Source organism: Limulus polyphemus, unplaced genomic scaffold (assembly GCF_000517525.1).
Source record: "Limulus polyphemus unplaced genomic scaffold, Limulus_polyphemus-2.1.2 Scaffold1302, whole genome shotgun sequence".
NCBI lineage: Eukaryota > Metazoa > Arthropoda > Merostomata > Xiphosura > Limulidae > Limulus > Limulus polyphemus.
In genome coordinates, this window is record NW_013666912.1 from 111,120 (window position 1) to 113,126 (window position 2,007).

At 34.4% G+C, this 2,007-nt stretch overlaps 1 protein-coding gene across 1 annotated transcript in view; it reads left to right on the top strand.

Annotated features, from left to right (window-relative positions):
* Positions 1-1,756: 1,756 nt before the first annotated feature.
* Positions 1,757-2,007, top strand: part of LOC111086660 (allatotropin-like) — a 35,954-nt gene continuing 35,703 nt past the window's right edge. The window contains exon 1 of the mRNA XM_022390417.1: positions 1,757-1,858. The gene's annotated coding sequence lies outside the window, so the exon portion shown is untranslated. The remainder of the gene's footprint in view (positions 1,859-2,007) is intronic.

Here is a 2,007-nt window from a genome sequence, read left to right on the forward strand (position 1 = left end):
TTAGAGAGAAGATGGTCCTACTGTCGTATCTCAAGTTAGTAGGATTGCTAGAGAGAAGATAGTCCTATTTTCATACCCTAAGTTAGTAGGATTGATAGAGAGAAGATAGTTCGACTGTCGTATCCTAAGTTAGTAGGATTGATAGAGAGAAGATAGTCCTACTGTCGTATCCCAAGTTAGTAGGATTGCTAGAGAGAAGACAGCCCTATTGTTATACCATGAGTTCGTAGGAGTGTTAGAGAGAAGATGGTCCTACTGTCGTATCTCAAGTTAATAGGATTGCTAGAAAAAAGATGGTCCTACTGTCGTATCTCAAGTTAGTAGGATTGTTAGAGAGAAGATAGTTCTATTTTCATACCCTAAGTTAGTAGGATTGTTAGAGAGAAAACAGCCCTATTGTTATACCGTAAGTTAGTAGGATTGTTAGAGAGAAGATAGCCCTATTTTCATACCCTAAGTTAGTAGGATTGTTAGGGAGAAGATAGCCCTATTGTTATACCATGAGTTAGTAGGATTGTTAGAGAGAAGATAGCCCTATTTTTATACCATGAGTTAGTAGGATTGTTAGAGAGAAGATAGCCCTATTTTTATACCATGAGTTAGTAGGATTGTTAGAGAGAAAATAGTCCTACTGTCGTACCATGAGTTAATAGGATTACAGAAAGAAATCTCAAGAGAGTGCTAGTATGTTTGGGCCTTAAGATGGAAGATTTTTGTTATGGTTTAAAGAATTCGATGTCTGGAATAGTCAGATTTGATCATCATGCTTACAGTTGATTCAAGGTTTCAAAGTGTGGAACACGTTTCTGTAGCAACGTAACGCGAAACATTAACGTCGGATTCATTAAGCCACGCCTGGCAATAAGCGTAAAATTTCAGAATTGATATTGCCGAAAACATGTGTTTACCTTCCGATTTTTTATAGATTTATTAGTTTATTTGAGACTGGTAATTCTGGTTTACGTATCAGTTTGTATTCTTCTTTGAAAGATTACATAATTTTGATAAATTGTATCGTTATATAGATATGAATAAAGTATATCGTAGAACTTGCTATAATAGTTTTAACAATACATTTCGCATTAGTAAAGCTCATTCTGTCAATTATAATGTTGAAAAACAACAACATAATTACAATTTACAATTCAGCCAATACTATAACACAAGAAGAACTAGGAAAATATTTACAGACAATAAGACACCTGACAGTGGACTGTTATTGAAAGTAAGAACAAGCCAATTAGCTCAGATAAGTTTGATTTGGAAAATACATGGGCACGCACACGTGTAAACATTCACAGTTTTCACATGTGTTAAAAGATACTGATAATAAAATAGGGCTTTTTTTTCAGACACTCATATAGAGAAAGGAAGAGAGAGAAAAAAAACACATAGAGAAATGAATTAGTATATAAATCGATAAATACCGATGATAAAAACAAAGTGATTTTGTTGGAAGGTCATAAAATCATATCATTTTAATTGTCGTCTGTTGAATAAACCCAACCTACTCAACAATAATTTATCCTACACCAAAAGAAAGAAAGAGGAAGAAACTTTAGAAGACTGTATACGTAAATGGGCGTCTAAGAAAGTAGTCGTTCTGTCTTACAAGTTTCTACAGTTACCAATGGGGCGATGCCTCGAGAAACTGAAAGGGCGAGGGTTTACACTGCTATTGGTTGAATAATGATAACGCCCTCTCGTGGAAATTGAGCTTATAAATTTGATAGCTAGAAGCACGTGTGTCATAGGAGGAAGAAAGAACTGCTAAGTTGAGAACTGTCATCAGAGATTAAAACAAACTGTTCATTGCCTGTTTGCAGACCTGAAGGCGCAAGTCAAAATTTGCATTTGAGTAAGTAGAAATTCACCTTAAAGTTTTATATGTAAAACGAAAGAAAAAAATGTGTGTTAAAACTCTTGGAGTAAGCTTTCTGTAATATGTTTCTTATAGACTACAGCTTACTTCTGTGTCGTAATATGTTAAATATAACAGTTAGAAGT